Genomic DNA, 19,055 nt, shown 5'->3' on the forward strand with positions numbered 1-19,055 from the left:
TCTATCTTATTGTGTACATTGTAGTATGTCGAATAAAGAAAAATGTAAAGGAACGTGTTTCATTTCTTTTTTCCAGCTTTATATTTATTACATTGGATGGCGCATAGTTAATATTACAGTTGAAATAATGAATAACATATTTGCTTTCAGCATCACTAATTTTGTGTTATTCACGTTAAATGCATTATATGGACATATATTTAAATTAGGCTCTAAAAGTAACTCTTGGCAAATGGGTGAAACTGAAAACTTCTACTTGACAAGATCCATTGAGAGAATTCTTTGTTTATAACTCCGTTAGAATTTCGAGTCCTAATTCTTGATTTATTCGTGGAATATTGGCCTTGTTCTTGCAATCGTTAAATGTTTGCCTACTTTTACGTGGTGGATAGAAAAAATATTACAGGTTTTTTAATCTCGTGATTGCCAAAACTTTCCTCAAGAGAGCGATTGTATTTCGCTGAAAATGCTTAACCGTTTGTTAGACGCGTTATGAAAGTTAAAGGTTTGTTCATTTCTCCAAAAGAATACTGTGTTGGTTTTTAAAGCAAATTCGAACAACTTTCTTTCTTTGGTCGATGGAGAAGTTCTCCATCCTAATAACTTCAGCCGATTATACTGTCCTAAAAATGAGAAGAAATAATAGCAGTACAAGAAAACGTTATTCAGCATTTAAATTACTATAATGCTAATTACGCGCTGTAATATAATTGAAATAAAGTAGTATATCTTTTATCATTCCCGATCTTATAACAGACTTATTCTGCGAAGAGTGTTCTACCTTTGACAGAAAAAGTAGATTGTAGCTGCCCCCTCAAACTCCTGAACCACTTACCCATGATGCAAAGCGAAGCAAGGTCTGTTTCTGACAGGGAGATGTCAAGTAAACTCGGCTAGGGCGACGGTGTTGACGAAGATCCTTTTCCACATGGCCCTTCTTTAACGAAACTGAGTAGAAACAAATCATAGTTCAAGAAAGGAACATTCTCTGGTAAGTTTTCTCTATCCTGATTCCGTGCAGTTTCCTAAAATTTTTAAGCGATGACCAGTTTCTTAGTTTAATCTCCAGATTGGCCGTTGAACTGAATTGCATTCGTTAATGAAAACATGTTTCATGATTTTTTTATCTTGCCAACAGCTGTAATTGGCCGTTGAACTGAATTGCATTCGTTAATGAAAACATGTTTCATGATTTTTTTATCTTGCCAACAGCTGTAATTAATCTAATCACTTCACATTGATTACTAAGCATTTAACAAGCTTTCCTGTAAAATTTAAGAAAATATGCTTTTTTTGTCAAACCAAGTTAATAATATTTGTACGTAAGGTTTTTCTCAATTGAATTTAAATATTTTAATTTACAAAAATGATTTAAGTTTTAAAAGATAAAACAATGCCATATAATATAAAAATTAGGTGAAATTAGATTTGAAAGTTTTGAATTGGCATACAAAGTCCTTTTTTTCTATTAAGTCTCTGCAATATCAACTGAAATTTTCAGTATGAAAAAGGACTTGGTTAACTCCAAAATACTACAAAAATGAGAATGCTAAAAAATTACAAACATTGATAAGATTGGATAAATTTAAATTATAGCAGGCATGCTAAAAGCTATTGCCTAAATAATTAAGGATAAGGAACAAAGAATCCGATTAAAGTATTTGCAGTAACAAAATATTGTTTTGTGCTTTAAGGAATTTTTTTTATAAAAAATGATAACTCTATAATGAGGTAAAAAGCTTAATAATCAAACAATAAAATATTCTTAAGTTCTTGATTGTTAAACTGATTTATTTTTTAAATTTTGCCTTTTTTTATTCTGAAGGAAAAGTTAGCTGATAAAAAATAAAATCCAACATTTTTCCCTCGTCATCTTGTCCTGCTTTATCTTTGTGCATGTATTTGGAAAGCATATGATGATAAAAATTATTCATATATCCAGAAGATATATCAAGTTATGTAATCTTTTAAGATCAATATGAATTCTTTTTCTGATGAATGTAACATAAGAAAATTTATTACATAAAAAGAAGAAACTTCTGCATGTATAAAAAAAAGAATATTAGCTTAATTCTTTTAGCCCACATGGGCTATTTGGCCAGAAAGGCTATTAATTTTGTTGTGTCATTTTGCGTCGTCCACTATAAAACAGCGTTCACTTTTCAATTGTTGACACCAAATATTAGAGCCGTGCATTATTTGGTAGCCCTTCTACTGTGTTTAAAATTGCTTTTATGTAGGTTATATACGGCAAGTAGTGTGCTCTAATCTCTGTATATTCCTATGACGCGGTTTGCCGAAATTTCACCCCTATCCAAGCATTGCACTCTTCCTCCTTATAATTATATTCATGAAAATTGCTTCTTCTTTCTCTGAATCAAATCTTTATTATTGACATCTTTCATAAGTTAGAGCTGACGTAAGTGCTTACAGTGCTTCGATTTCAGTACAAGAGAAAATTGGTATTCTTGTTTAATAAACTTTAAATATTGATTTATTTCCTGTGTAGGAACTTGGCAGTATGTTCCTCTTCATGCAAAGCCGCTCACAGAGACATACGAAAGGTTGGTGATTTTAAGAACTTTTATATAAAAAAAGGAAATTAAATATTTTTAATGGCCGGAATTATTTAAGAGCCATTAGCCTTGCGCCACTCCAAGGGCAGGAAGTGGTAACCATTTTTTTATGGAAGCACCTAACTGGCGGCCACTGTTGCCTCCTGTGAATAGATTAACTGTTGCAACCATGCCTTCTCGGGGATCGAACACTGGCCCATCGCTGCAACAGTCACGGTCAATAAAATATTCACTAAAAATAGATGATTCTTTTCCGTCGCATGGACATTAACTCTGATGTAGAACCTTAGGTCGGAGGTTCATACGACGGCGTTTCGGTCACTAAAATATAATAGTCTACACAACATCATAAACTTTGGGCTATGGAACTATCAACTGCCTGAACTAATGTGACTGGCCTACTCTCAAATCTTCAATCTCCAGCTATGAGTACCAAGTACTCCGTAATGCGTCCAGTAATGTGTACCAAGGAATGAACTATGCTTACATAAACATCGACCAAACAGGTTCACAAATGTGTTTAAATATGTGTAAATATTGAGGTGTTCAAATGTGTAAATGTTCAGCCTCCAGCAATGAGCACCAAGTACTCAAAAATATGTTCTGCAATACTGCAAGAATACCAAGCAACTAATACCAGGTATTCAATATATACTCTAATGTATACCAACAGATGCAAAAATGCGAATAATACACTAATATAATGTACCAACAGGTGCAGCAATGTGTATATAGCATTAATACTATACAGCGAGTGTTTATGTTTTTAATCTCTTGTTATATGTACTAAATATTCAATTATGTGCTCAACAATGTGTACCAAAGAATGTACAACATTTACATAAGAATCCAAATAATAGGTGCACAACAATGTGCATACAGTATTAGCTTAAATTACCAAGCGCACATTTTCAAATCTCTAGCGATGTGTACCAAGTATTCAATCCAGTGACGTGTACTAAGGAATGTACTATGCTTCCGTAGGCATCCAATAACCAGGTGCAAAACAAAGTATATAGAGGACTATAACTAAAATCTCGCAAGTGCTTAAATTTAAATCCACAGATAGGTGTATGAATAAAATAAGTCTCCAAACGAATATGTGCATATATCTGTGTAAATAGCATAATTATAATTAAGCCAGTGTTCAATTTCATATCCTCAGCAATGTGTTAGTTATATATAAAAATTATAATTAAGCAAGTATTTACTTTCAGTACCAAGTAATGTGCACTAAACATTCAACAATATTTTCAGTAATGTATAGTAATTATAATTAAGCAAGTGTTTATTTTCAAATCCTCAATAATGTGTACTAAGCATTTAGCAATGTCTTCAGTAATGTGTGCCAAATTATGGAAATCATGATAATGTGTATCTTAAATTATGAGCAACTAAATGTAAATGTGTACCAATGTTCTGTAAATGAAAATGTGTACCTGTGTTTCAATCCCAAGTAATGTGTACTAAACATTCAGCAATGTGTTCAGTAATGTATAGTAATAATTAAGAAAGTTTTTACTTTCAAATCCTCAGTAATGTGTACTAAGCATTCAACCTAAATGTACCAAGGTTGCTTTAGATAAGGATGGACGTGGGAGCTATATCAATTAACCAATATGGTAGAGAGGTGATTGCCACGTCCTCCGTCACTCACGCACTCTGTGGATAACTGCAACAATAGTACGGACACACATCATTAGGTGTGTAACTGATTAGAATACGAAGTTATGACGTATTGAAGTAGACATAGGTTTAGAGACTGGTTAATATATAATATAAGTTCCACTGTCCGTAGCATGGATCCTATCCATGACAATGTAATGATTAATTGTTTGTATATATTTTTTTTCAAACGGATTATGATGTAACAATTATTGTAAAGATGGCATTGTCAATGTAGCTTTGTAATATTTCTCTCATTGATTCAATGAATGCCGCCGGCAGTGGATGGTAGATTCTTTTCCGTCGCATGGACATAACTCTGATTAGTATAGAACCTTAGGTTGGAGGTTCATGCGATGGCGCTTCGGTCATTAAAATATATAATCTAATTGTTTTCCTGAAGAGTATTATGTGTGTTTAAAATATCATCAATGTAATGGTTCTCACAAACGTAACTTCTTAAAATCTCATTAATAATTTGACTACAGAAAATAATAAAATACGTGTGTCATAATATTTTCTGACCCCTGTTCTTCTCATCGGAGAGGAAGGGATGGATGGTTTTGTTGGACTATCAAGCAAAGCAGGCAACTGCTAATTGTGGATCGATGCCTGAAATAAACTTCAGGTACCCTGTGTCCGAGCACATTTTGCTATTTTAAGACATGTGCATGAACTCTTTCTTATCAGTGGCGTCGAATTATATTATTAATGAAATAATTGGTTTAGTTAACTATTTTCAGATATTAGGTAATAGGGTTTTTCAGTAATATATTTCAGCAAAACGTAATACAGCGTTGCTTTTCATTTATTGTACATTAATGTCTGACCTATCCCATCTTCTTTTAATATTTTGAACATGTAGAACACCCGAAAATTCAAAATAGTCCAACCTGGTTAATATACGTATAATACGTTAAACTACACTGCTGGCCATTAAAATTGCAACACCATGAAGGAAAGCAAATACAAAAATATTTATAGAAAGTAAACGGTATAGCAAGACGACAAAATTAATAAATTTGTCAGCACTCTGAGGGTTTTACAGGGCTGCGATATTAGTAGAAACAGCTGCCACTCCTGACAGCTAAAACGGTCCTTACCCGATTAAGCATGAAATCGAACTGCCCTAGGAGAACAGAAACGGACAACTCACTCCATGCTGCTTCAGGTCTATGCCACACACTTCATCAACCGTATTAGCTGGAGACGAGTGGCAGGGCAGTCTCTCAGAAACACATGACCAGATGTTTTCAGTGGGTGACAAATCTGGAGACCGTGTAGGCCAGGGTAGCAATTGAGTACCCTGTGTATCGAGAAAGGTCAGAACATGACGTGCGACATGTGATCTGGCATTACCGTTTTGGAAGATGGTGTTGGGCAGGCCTCGAAGATAGGACACAACCACTGGACGTAAGATGTCAGAAATGTTTCGGTTTTCGTTCAAATTACCATCGATCCGAACTAGAGATATGAGTGTCGTGTACCCAATGACTATCTGTGCCATCACACCAGTTACAGGGCCCTTATGCCGATATGGAATGCAAGCAGACGACGTGCGGTCTTCTCAGAGCCTCCGGACACGTATACGGCCATCAGAATACGGCACGCCGAACCGGGACTCGTCTGAAAATGCGACATTGTGCCACTTCTGTATCCAGCTTTGTCGTCTGGAGCACCGTTCCGTCTATGAAAGTATATTTTAGCGAAAAATTTAAAAATTGGCAATATCATAACTTTTGTCGCCCAGACGGTATAGTGGTTAAGAGGGTCTACTGCGCACCGAAGGGTCCGGGTTCTAATCCCCGAGAAGACATGAATGTTTGAAAACGTACGCTGTTCATGCGGCATGGGAGCAAAATATGTGTCGAGCCGAATGTCCTCTCGTGCGATTTGGTGGAATGGGACAGGGGTGGGAGACCCCGGACGCATATAAGCTATCTGTACCGCATAGGGAAAAGTCCACACTAGTGATTGGACATACTTTCCTCCGATCACATCATTTTCTCTTAGCGTAATGACGTTTATAGGCAGGATGGTCTCTACGTTTTTTTTTTTTTTTTTTTTTTTTCCGTTGAATGGCACCTGGAAGCGTGAAAATTATCATTTCTTTTCTTTGAAACGAAAAAATTTAGCTGCAACGTTTTGCATTGCCTTCTTGTTTCATAATAAAATTATAACATCCTTCAAAGAGGCTGTTAATATCAGAAGCAATGTTTAGGCGCTTAGATTATATTAAAAGCCGAGTTTTTAATTTAGTGAAAAAACCAAAACACGATGATCTTGATCCAACTGTAAATATATTATTATTGCAGTGTTGCTGCGGTCTGTTCGTTTCACATTGCAGAAAATATTTCCTTTGTAAATGTATGTTATTTCTATGTTAATGCCCCCATGTCTTTCACATTTCTAATATTCTGTTGCCTTAAGTGAAAGAAAAACCCGCATTTAGCATTATCGCTGAATTTAATACAAGTGTATGAGGAAAAGAACGTCCTTGTCTGACAAACATTATTTTTATGCAAAGGTGCACATTAAAAAATTGGCAATATTCATAAAGTAATATTATTCAATTTGAAATACGTATTTATATTTCTCTGTTCCAAATCTATGTTAGTCTAACTTCAAGACTAAATCAAACTTATAAAATAAATCAAATAACTTTTTCAGGACTGATTGATTATATATATATATTATGAATTTACTGTGTACTACGTTAGCTCCCAACATCGTTTTTGCTTTTTCCGAAAACTGACGTGTCTCATGCTTTCGGGGATTGCACCTGCAAAGAATGTTGTATAATGAACATGAAATAATGAATTAATAACAACGACACCTTTAATATGAAGATTTTTAAATTAAGAATATATTTATTAAAATCTCTTCAATTAATACACATTTAAGGAGCTAGCACATGAGGAAATAATACTTTTTCTCTTTAGGAAAAAAATCGCTACATTTGTACGAAGTAACAAGGAAGTATTGTAATCGCGAAAAGTTTCAGGCAGCATATTTCAACGAAAATATCCATTTTGACCGCTTTCAAATGCAATTTAACGATGTTTTTGCGTGATATCTGTACGTAAGGACAGAGTAAAAGACTCGTTTCCTTCCAAAAAATTATAAAACTGCTTTAAAATGAATTCTGAAGAGAATTTTTCGTGGCGTCTGTACGTACGTACGTATCTCGCATAACTCAAAAACGAGTAGCCTTCGAACGTTGAAATTTTGTGTATAGGACTACTATAGCATGTAGATGTGCACCTCGTATTTTGGTTGCAATCGGCAGCCCCAAACGTATATAAATATATAAATAAATATATATATATGAGCCGGGTAACAGAGTGGATATATATATATATCCACTCTGTTACCCGGCTCAGTGATCTCAGTTTCTTTACTCTTATATGTTTGTAAATTGTACACTTTTTTGCTTTAAAAATGATTGAATTATATTGTTTTTATCTTCCGGTTAAGGTTTTTATGCATTTAGTAAATCTGTATGAATTATTTTTAGAATTATCAACAATTTAAAAGTTGTTTAAGTGCCGCTAAGCCTAATAATTTTTTTCATGGCGGCCATTGCTTGTTTACATTTGAAACAGTAGAATAGTGGATTTGTTGCCAATCTAGAGAAACGTAGCTTCGCATCAACAAAAATAACGCCTTCATTTATTATTCCGAATTAAATCATGCTTAATCCTTTCTGGAATTTTTTCGAGGAAATAAGTGTTTAAGATTTACTTCGTAATTTTTAATACAGATATTTTGAGTTTTTATGTATTTTTGCCTTGTTGCGAAGTGAGAACTGAATTAATTGAATGAGAAATGCTCAGTCGTCTGTGAAAAAGTGTTTCTTTTTTGTTTTGTTTGCTTATTTTCTTTTATACATCGTTCTAGGTTTATTATAGTGAATTTTAAAGAATGCATTTATTGTATTGTGGTTTATGCGTTCTCGACGAAATAGATTTGATTCAATCCAGTAAGTTTAAACGAAATGCAAGAAAAAATGCGTATAATTTAATATTCCGTACAAGGAAGTCATGTGGTGTACACATCAGATTTTTTATATTAAATTCACCATACTACAGTGTTGTAAGTAGTGTAATCTCATAGCAAGAAAAATACAGTGCACGTAATAATCTTTACGGTACTGCTATCAAAACGTAAACAAACGGTATGGAGGTGTAACCTTGAGCCCAAGCAAAGTGAAGGCTCTCCTAAGTGTAGAACATGGACCTTATAAGAAATAGACCAGCCCAAATGGGTATTGTCCCTTGTCCTGGCGCATTCTTCCCGGCTGTCACCGTGACCACATGCGGAGGATAACGCCTCATTTCACAAATTAGAATCTTTGAAACTGAGATTGATTTTTAAAAATTTAGCAAGTTTATCAAGCATAATTAATTTTCTAAATAATTATAAAGCTGTTGCATGCTTTCAGGTCTGGATATATTTTTAGCTTTTTCTCTGCCAGTAAAGAAATGTGTATCTACTTCTTTTAAAAAAAAATATTTTAAATCTGAACTAATAGAAAAATTCAAACAAGCAATTTTCTCTTACAATTTTTATGCTTTTTATTGGTGTAAATAAGTAAAAAATACTAAAATCGAAAAAATGGAATTTTGAAAGTTTTTGTTTTTAAGTCTTAATTTAACTGCTTTTTTAAAATGATAGGTGAATATTATAGCACGATATTCTACAAATGAGTTTTATTTCAATAATATTTCATAATACATCATAGTGATAAACGCTTTTAACACTTTAGTAATTTTAATGCATTTATTCTAATGTTATAAATTTGTATTTAATTGTAATCATGAATTTTGCTAGCATTTTATAGTGATTACTTTTTAAATTTATTTCTAGTTCTGCATAAGATTTTTTTATTTACTGTGAATTTAATTTATTAGCCCAAAAAGGGCGGTAGCCCAGGAAGGCTATTAGTTTCGAAACGTCATTTTGCTTTGTTTCACTATAAATGTCCGTTTCACTTTGCAGACTGTTGCCACCCAATATTATCGCCCTATATTATATTTAAAGAAATTAAATAATGAAGAATCTGCATGAATGTTTGTATGTTTCTCGCATTGCGAAAAAACGACGGAATTTTGTGCCATCAAATTTTTAATAACGTAATCCTCCACCCGAACATGGGCACCTGGACGATTAATTTCGAATTTATTTTAATCAATTTCATATTTTGTAACTTTAACGAAGTTTTGATTAACAAACTTAGGGAGTTCAAAACGAGCAATGGCAACCCTGTTCAGAAAACAACATTTTCATCTCCAGCGCGGAAATTCTAAAGATATGCCATTTTCAAATATTTTGTGATATTGCTCTTGAATTGAATTTTATGTGTTTTATTTTCCAAGAACATAATATTTAATAAATAAAGTTAACACACAAAACGCTACAAAAAACGCTCCTTTGGGCGTAATATAAAATCAAATCTGAGTGCTTCCAGAGTTTATCTTTTTTCTCGTCATTACACTCAGAAAAGTTTATGCTCCGAATTTTATGAACTACTAAAATAAATAATCATCTTGTAATAGTAAAAATTAATGATCATATAATCAAATAAATGATCGTCTTGTTATTCTATAATAATTTTAAAAACTACTGCTTGAAAATGCTCATAAAATCGAAGAAAATTATCAGATCTTGTTTAATTTTACCTTATTTGTTTCAAAGCATCAGGTGCTAATTTTACTTTATTTATACACAAAAATAAGTTCATAATTTTTGCGTTTAGAATTTTTACTGTTTAACTAAAGTAAAGAAATTTATACAAGAATTACGCTTGAAAAAAATGCGCAAAATGCAGTAAAAAGTGCTTTAATGAGATATATTAAATCTCATTTGAAAAAACAATGACTTTTCGTAATCTCATCACTTATACAACGTATCACATTTAATAATTAAAAACAGGTACGTGATACAAACGCCATAGGTTTCCATGTTAAAGTAAGCCAGATTGTCCCTACTCCTTCTTGCGGACATGTGGATGACGCAGGCTCCGGCCACTGGGTTCTCTTATAAGGGCCATGGTGTAGAATGAAATGATGTCATCAGAATCCAAATCCAATCACGAGGAGGAACATTTCCCCATGTGTGCAGAATGCTTATATGCACCCCGTACCATTCCCCCTGTCTGCTGTCCCTCAAAATTGGGGTGGCAAGTCCAACTTCTCTTTGGAGTAGGCCCTGACAACCATTGTTCCATGTAATTTTGGTCACGATAAAACCAACAACAGTACTATAATTTTTGAGTACCTGGTAGCATTAACAAGTAACAAGTTATGTAATATTTTGAAAATATATAACTTTTATCATCTCTTTGGAATATAAAACGTTGAATTGTGATTAATTTTGAACATTTTAAAATCACTTATATTGACTTTTTATAAATTATTGGAAGTTAGTTGTAATATGAGCGTTTTACTTCGTTTGTTAACAAACGTAACAAAACAAATCGTTTTAAATAACTGTGTCCCTGTCATAGATCACTCTTAATTTTTCATGATTTCTGTAAATATTATCAAAGCTGAATATCTGGAAATAAAAAATGGAGATTTTTATCTTTTGGACAGGTATTTTAGAAGCCAAGTGAGATAACTCCTAACAACAAGTATGATCTATTGTTTTAATTCATTTTAGTTTTCAATTTCGCTTAGTCTGTTTATAATTAACTGATTCATTATCGAATAATATTTTAATCGTACCGGCGTTCAAAGATATACCTTATGAAAATATATCTAAAATATTATATGATTTAGCATTGGAAATAATATAAAATTATCCCTATTACATTCACATAACTGCTATTTATAAATCACAGTGAGGCAATATTAAGAATTAGTGCCTTCTATCTCATCTGATTTATAATTGTTTATTCTATGAAATTCTGTGATGTAAATCAAAAGAAATTTTTACAAATATAAATAATAATACAATAATAATATTTTTAAAAATAAATAAAAATAACCTCATCTGATTTATAATCGTTTATTCTATGAATTTTGTGATGTAAATGAAAGAAATTTTATAAAGATAAAATAATTTACATAAATAAAAAATTAAATTAAAAAAAAACAAAATCTGAAATGTTTCAGATTTTAAATTACGTCCAAAGGGGCGTTTTTTAACATTTTGTGTGTTACCTTTCTTTATTAAATATCATGTTCCTCGCACTTAAACCATAAGATCCAGTGCAACAGCAATATCGCAAAATAGTTTTAAAACGAGCATATCTTTAGAATTTCCGATACAGAGACTCACGCGCTGGAGATAAAAATGTTTTTTCTGCACAACGTTGCCATTGCTCGCTTTGAAATCCTTGAGTTTGTTAATCAAAAATTCGTCAAAGTTTTAAAAAATAGGAAATCGATCATAAAACAAATTTCAAATTTCAAATTTGGTCTTCCACATGCTCATATTCGTTGGAGGATTACGTTATTCAAAATTCGATGACTCTATGTACCGTTGTTTTATCACAATACGAGAAATATACATACATTTATGCAGATTTTTCATTATTTAATTTCTTCAAATATAATGCAGGACTCTTAACATTTTGTGGCAACAGTTTGAAAAGTGAACCGACATTTATGAGTCCGACGCAAAATGCCAAAACGAAACTAATAGTCCTTCGGGATTCAAATCCCTTTGGACTAATAAATTTTATAAAAAATTAAATAAAAAAACTATGCAAGCCGTAATTTATTGTTTATTAAGATTCGTAAAGATGAAGGTATTCTTCAGTTTGTCTTTTTGTATTTCGTAAAATTTTCATTTCGAGTTGTAATTACTTTATCTGAATTGAAATTGCTTTATGTTATGCTAACAATAGTTCACATCTATTTACACTGAGTTTTGCTATTAAAATCATTTTAGTAAATTTACAGTACTAATCTTTAAATAAGTATAAACTTGAGAGGGGCTAGTTAAAATTTGTTAAATATTCTTCTACATTCAAGAATTTTATTTTTGTAATGATATTCAGAAAAACATTTGGAGCTAGAGTAACGACGTTCTGAAGGCAAAAAGTGACCGAAGGACAAAATTTCATACCGAAATATTAACATATCTTTAGCAAAAGAATGCAGAGAATTAGACGATTTGTTTTTCTTTCTAATTACGAAACTGATAATGTCCCCTTTTATTTTTCATTAATTTTGCAAATATTGTATTGTTTATTAGTGCCTTTATTATGTTTTAACATGTTTATAACGGTTACTTAGAATATATTTCACAAAAAGTGAGGATGAAAGCGAGGGTGTCGGGGGGACACTTGACTTAAGTCGAAGAGGAAAAGAAATTGGTACTATTCGGTTTCCAGGGCCGTAAAAAATCGCTCAACTATTGTTGATGCCCATGCTGCCAAAAATAATTGCGGCAAGAAAGGAAGTATAATAGTAAATAACTTTCTAAGATTGATGTTTTAATTTAGATGAAAGGTTAATTTTATATAATATTTTTATTATTATAATTTATATGAAAAAGGCTAAACATGACTGAATGGAAGCATAAGAGTAAAAAACTATTTCAGATCATTATTATAATTGATATAAAAATTGCTAAACATAACTGAATGGATGCCTGCATCGCTATTTCGCTGCCGACTTATCGCTAAGCATAATTTCATCTCGTTGGTTGTTCAAACGTAATTTTCTATTATAATGTATGATGCCTTTTCTTTGAAAATATTCAGAATCGGAATTCGGAAGTGCAGAATCGCTCCCTTATTTGTTTGCTGCTTTTTACAAGGGTAAAAATAATTGGATTTTTGTCAATTTTATTTTACTTTTTACATAGATAATGTCAAGGGAATGCGCAGTGCCATTTTTGTGCAATTCTGGGATTTTTTTTTTTAAGTGAAAATAGGTCGATGTGCACATGGATACCGAGTATGTGCAATTCTTAAAATCGCGTCAAGCAGTGGGTGATTCTGCACTTTACTCGAAATTCTATTGCCGACTTTTCATCATGTGCAATTCCAAAATTGTTAAATCCATAGGATATTACGAGGATCGTAAAAAAGGATTTAAAAATTAAACTAGTATGTCAATGGCGTCTTAAGAAATATAGAACTATATAAACTTACGCAATCTGAAACCAACGCGTACGCTAGATTTGGCGCTTTTGCGCATACATTTTCGCTGCAATTTTTTACGGCCCTCAAAACAAAAACAGTACCAAGAAATTTTATTACTACTAATCGAAAAAAAAAAAGTTTACTACTAGTCAATTTGGCATTAATATATCAAGATCTATAAAAAAGTTCCTAACCTCAACGAAACTACTACATTCATATTGAATTCTATAGTCCTTCACTTTAATCTCACTAATTAGATAAAACTCAACTTACAAATTTGGTTTAAACTTCAAATTACCAGTTTGGCTTTTTGCTTCTTACTTGAGCAAAAGACGAAAAAAAACCTTCGCATTTATTAATTACTCTTAATTGAACGGGAGTTGGTTTGCTCCCCTTGAAAAGTCAACCAATTTCCGATCAATAACGATAATTACTTAATTTATAGATTAATTTTCAATTTAAGTTTCCATTTCTATTTTTCATGATTAAAATTGAAATTTCCTTTTAAAAATTTTTTTCGGGAATCAATTTTAAATGCTTCTGACTTAATTCAAATACAATTCTCCTAAGGAGATAATATATTCAATATTACATTAGACATATATATATATCCACTCTGTTACCTGACTGTGTGAGCTCAAATTTTTGTTCTTATATATTGGAAATTGTGCATTTTGCTGTAAAAAAAGGATTGAATTATGTTGTTCTTATTTTGTGGTTAAGTATTTTATGCCTTTAATTAATCTGCTGATAATAGTTGCAAAATTATCAAAAATTTAAAAGTGTTAGCGGTACTAAGCCCGACGAGGCCGCCATTTGTTGGCATTTAAAACTTTTAGCAGAATAGTGACTGAAGTCAGTTTGCGCCTCCATCTTCAGTGTCTTTTTGCCGAGTGGGGCCAAAAGTTTAAATTATGTGCTTCAAAAATTTTGTCTTTATGCCCGCTAGCCGAATTGCTTGTTTTTTCGAACTCTAATTTTAACTGCAAAAGTTTTAATTGTATTTCATGTTTTATTTTATCCGTATTTTACAATTTTTAACGGAGATGTTTTGAGATTTTATGGCTTTGAGGTGAAGTGAGAACTGAATTAATTGAGTGGGAAATATATTTCTAATGAAATTCGAGGAAATAAGTTTTAATAAAATGAAGCAAAAATGTGTATAAATTATTAGACTGTGCAATGTTTTTTTTAATTGAAACTCCGAGCTTTTCCAGGCTTTGCGGATTAGAAAGTTTGAATATTCTATCTCTCATATTAAAATTAGCCGTAGACCGAATTAAAATATGGGGGATAATCAGATGTTACGGTTCCGTTAACTAAATAACATACTAAGGGTAGTCGAATTATTTTCTTACAACTGGAACCTTGCTATTCTACTACAACAGAATTACTAAACCATTGATAGCAGTAACCGTTTACCCCTCTTACCTCTTAACAGTAAGCACTGCAATCGAGTAATTAGCAAGATGTTTTGTGACCAACAACAGGAATTGGGAAGAGTCGTATAATACTGATCGTAGTGCGGATAAATATTAAGAGTTAATAATAAATACGTCTACATTATTAAATACAATCATCTTATTACAATACCGACTTTGGCTCAGCATCATCTGAGCGGTAAATTTATTGGACACTGGTAGTTCAATTCGAGGTTCAAATCCCAGCTAACGGCTGGCTGCATGGGCGTTTTTACGGTTTCTCCATGTGTAACGTGTGTTCGAGCTAGTTTCCCTCAGAAATTCTTCCACGAAGGCCTCTCTACCCTTAGGCTGATATCCCTCGTGTGCTTTGCCATAATTAAGCAAAGCTAATCACATTTGCTGCTTCATACATGAGTGTAAAGTCCCAATCACATTATGTTTCGGCTACGCGGGACTTGATGTCGAAAGGGACAATTCTAAGAATCCGCATAATTTCAGGAAATCCACGTAGCTAGGTTACCATTCTCACTTACTACAAAGACTTGAACGCCAAACACTAAACGATTATCGCTCAACTTGGGATAACGTGAGGCTTCAGAAGCAGAACTTTCGTCTGATTGGTTGTCTGAGACCGGGACTGAGTTCTAGCTGAGACATTTTCGGTCAGGTTTGAAAAATTCTCACGTAGCCGCAACATTGTTTCCCTAGCTAGGCGGGACTTCGCTTCAGGGGGGGCTCTTTTTTTTTTCTAGGAATCCTCCCATTTAAACCAGTGCTACCAGAATCTCGTTTCTCAGAAAAGTCCCGACTAGCAGGGACTGTAGCCATGTGTGATAACCTCTTTAGAATCGAGTACCTTTTCATGCAGTCTCTAATACCGTAAAACATAGATCGAGATCGATTTAATATACTGGTGGGAGTCGGATGGTTATATTTCATTTTTTGAAGCTACGAATATTAGTTTCTACATTTAATTAAGAAATGCATTTTTTATTGCTCTTCATCTGAAATATTTTTTCCAGTTTAATCATTTCAAATTTATGAAAAAAGGATCACGTAGTTTGAATCTAAGGATAGGATAATATTTTTAACAGGACACGGAAATATCTAACTTTGTTGATTCCCTAAGGACACCGTACAATTTTAAAGAAAAGATTAAATGCTGATGGTTTAATAAATCTTTTTCTTGACAGGATATTTTGTTACTCCTCAGCCTGTCTAGCTCTCAGGAAGAAATTCGAACCAAAAGACGTCTAGGCAGCTAATTTCCGTCGGAGGTACAACCGTCAGTTCTTGTCAAGAGTACTTATTACAGGCTAATTACAGCAAGCTCAGGATCTGCTAATAATGCATCAAAAAGAGCGTGTGTGTAAATTTAGAATTCACGAGACTGGATATAGCGAACTCATTACAAGAATAAGTGATTAAAGGGTAAAATAAATTAGTCATCGCTTAGGTTTTGAGTAACGCTTTATGACTAGGATTTGACAGATTTTTAAAAATTCTCTTTTCAGATGTTTTCATTAATATTTTCGAGTATTAAGACACAATAACACGCCGAATAAATACTAATTCAGAAGTCAAACAACAAAAATCAGCGTTAATTTACAAAATTTTCACAGGACTAGTTTCGATGGTTTTACCGAACCATCATCTTCAGCTGCAAAACCGCAAATGAACAAGATAGGAAATAATGTTTAGATAAGATAAGAAAGCCTGGACAAGAATAAGCAAGTGGCGCCATCTGTTGGTGAAACCAGAACTTAAACATAATTTCTCTAAAAGCCGAAGGCAAATTTGGATTGGAATTAGGATCGTTAACTAGAAAAGAAAGATTTTTATGAATGTGAAATGCCTCTAGGAAATCCAGTTCTCCAATGGAAGATGTTTCTTGAATAATTTTGGCAGCAGAAAAATTGAAAGTGTGATTTTCGGACCAACAATGTTGAGCAACGGAAGACTTCTGTGTTTCCTTTTTTCTAACATATGCCTCATGTTCTTTGACGCAAAATTTTAAGGCTCTCTTAGTTTGGCCAATATAAATTAAACCGCACTGGCAAGGAATCCTATAAATACCCCAGGAATTCATATCCGGAATGGGGTCCTTGAGTTTAGAAGTTGGAATTTTATTGATGGGAGAGTAAACAACCCGAAAGTTAAATTTCTGCAAAATATGTGCAACTTTATAGCTAATTGATGGAAAGAAGGGAATGACAACAGAATTTTTATAATCTCCTAAAATAAGAGTGTGGCTTTTAGTGTGTTGAGATGAGAATTTTTTAACTGCTTGATTAATAATGTTGGGTGAAAAGCCCCTGTCAATAGCTATTGCTTTTAAATAATTTAGTTCTTCATCAAGGGCTAGTTTGGAGGAGCAAACTTGAAGAGCACGGAAAACATAGGAATAAAATGAAGCTAACTTTTGTTTAGTCGGATGACATGATTTAAAGTGTGGTGGAAGGCAAACCGATGAAGGTTTACGGTAAACCGTAGTACTGAAGTTGGATGTGTTACGTGTGGCCAGAATGTCGAGAAACGGAAGAGAATTGCAAGTCTCAAGTTCAAAAGTGAACTGAATAGCAGGATCAATAGAATTCATTGTTGAAAGAACTCTATTTAAATAATCTTTATTACCTTCAAACAGGGTAAAAGTATCGTCTACGTAGCGGAACCATGCCGGGAAGTTTAAAGTTTCAAACAATTTTGATTCATAATAATGCATGTAGATATCAGCCAGGATGGGACTGAGGGGGCTTCCCATGGCTAATCCCTCAGTTTGCTTGTAATATTTATTTTGGAAAACAAAATGTGTTTGTTTCAAACAGAGTTGAGTGAGAGAAATTAGCTCATCAATTTCGATGCAAGAGAAATGAAATTCGTGAAGTCCGGTTTCTAGACATCTTAATGCACCCTCCAGTGGGACATTGGTGAATAATGATTTTACATCAAAAGAAACCATGAGTAAATTACGAGGAGAAATGTTTTTAACCTTTTTTACAAACTCTATTGAATTTTTTATGGTGTAAATGTTATTGTCTAATAGAGTGGAAAATCTAGAAACTAAATATTTAGCTAATGGATACGAGGCAGTACCTAAATTTGATACAATAGGGCGGAAAGGAATACCACTTTTATGAATTTTGGGAAGAGCATATAATCTGGCACAATTCGCAACAGATGGGATAAGCGAATGTTTTAAGTTGCTTGAAATGATTTGCGAAGATTTATCGCAGTTTTTATTTTGGATAAGTCCGAAGGTGAAGGATCTTTAGGGATAGGATTATATGGTCAATTCATTTATTTCAATTTTATTCAAATCAAATCTAATCAAAAACCTTCGAGTCGCGTTTCAAGAATTCTGTTAAATTGCAAACTTGCCTTACTTCGGTCCGTGATAAGGGATACACGTCAACAATTGTCCAAAATTGAACATGAACTCTATAAGCTTCATCTGGAACTCGCTAAAACATATCCAAAATTCACTGCCCTTGAACAAAAGTCTTGGTCTAGAACGGAGAATGCAGTTAACCGTCATAAAAACACCCTTGCAGTTAAATTCGAAAAACTTCTTTTACAGTATTCCAGTTTAAGTAGTTCAAAAAATCTTCCCATTTTAAACATCAAGCCAATAGTTAATATTTCTAATGTTAGTCTTTCAGAAGAACAAGAGAGAATTCTAAAGTATAATTTTAACTTCTCACAAAACTGTAAACCCCCGATTCCAAAGATTTTGGCTCCTATCGAAAAAGCTTTCAAGTTCAGTAAAGTTTCAGATTCACAGAAAGAAATGATTAGGCATCTTATTGCTCATAATGTGAAATTCAATAATAAACCTTTGAAACCAAGACTAACTGCGAGAGAAAGAGCTACAATGCGCGAAATTCATTCTAACCCGGATATTATCATTTTAAAGGCTGACAAAGGTGGCCAGATAGTCGTCATGGATAAGAACACTTACATCGATAGTGTCACTAAACTCCTAAACGAAGGACCATATAATCCGATCCCTAAAGATCCTTCACCTTCGGACTTGTCAAAAATAAAAACTGCGATCAACTCTTCGCAAATCATTTCAGGCAACTTAAAACATTCGCTTATCCTATCTGTTTCAAATTGTGCCAGATTATATGCTCTTCCCAAAAGTCGTAAAAGTGGTATTCCTTTCCGCCCTATTGTATCAAATTTAGGTACTGCCTGGTATCTATTAGCTAAATATTTAGTTTCTAGATTTTCAACTCTATTAGACAATAACATTTACACCATAAAAAATTCAAAAGAGTTTGTAAAAAA

The 19,055-nt window shown here is 33.1% G+C and overlaps 1 protein-coding gene across 1 annotated transcript in view; it reads left to right on the forward strand.

The window, feature by feature from the left end:
- The first annotated feature begins 866 nt into the window (after positions 1 to 866).
- Positions 867 to 19,055, forward strand: part of LOC118189799 (uncharacterized) — a 161,411-nt gene continuing 143,222 nt past the window's right edge. The window contains exon 1 of the mRNA XM_035360463.2: positions 867 to 991. The gene's annotated coding sequence lies outside the window, so the exon portion shown is untranslated. The remainder of the gene's footprint in view (positions 992 to 19,055) is intronic.

This window comes from Stegodyphus dumicola, chromosome 2, assembly GCF_044657685.1.
Source record: "Stegodyphus dumicola isolate Sdum_Otavi_A_Nest chromosome 2, ASM4465768v1".
Lineage (NCBI taxonomy): Eukaryota > Metazoa > Arthropoda > Arachnida > Araneae > Eresidae > Stegodyphus > Stegodyphus dumicola.